This window comes from Triticum aestivum, chromosome 7A (genome assembly GCF_018294505.1).
Source record: "Triticum aestivum cultivar Chinese Spring chromosome 7A, IWGSC CS RefSeq v2.1, whole genome shotgun sequence".
NCBI lineage: Eukaryota > Viridiplantae > Streptophyta > Magnoliopsida > Poales > Poaceae > Triticum > Triticum aestivum.
This window is the reverse complement of record NC_057812.1, coordinates 625,289,272-625,289,515: the sequence shown is the minus strand read 5'-3', so window position 1 is coordinate 625,289,515 and position 244 is coordinate 625,289,272.

Sequence of the window (244 nt, the reverse complement as noted above, 5' to 3'; positions counted from 1 at the left end):
GGGCGCGCGCCCACGTGGCAGCGCCTGAGTGGCGGAGGCGGGCGGCGGCGGACGCGTCCGGCGCTGGGGCGGACGTGTCCGTCGGCGGCGGAGGATGTTTTTTTTTTGAACTAGGGTTTCGGACGGGGGAAGAAGAGATCCGAATGGAGGGGGTATAAATAGGCATAGAGGGAGCTAGGAGAGTCCAAATGAGGTGCGGTTTTCGCCCACACGATCGTGATCGAACGCTCTAGGACATGGAGCA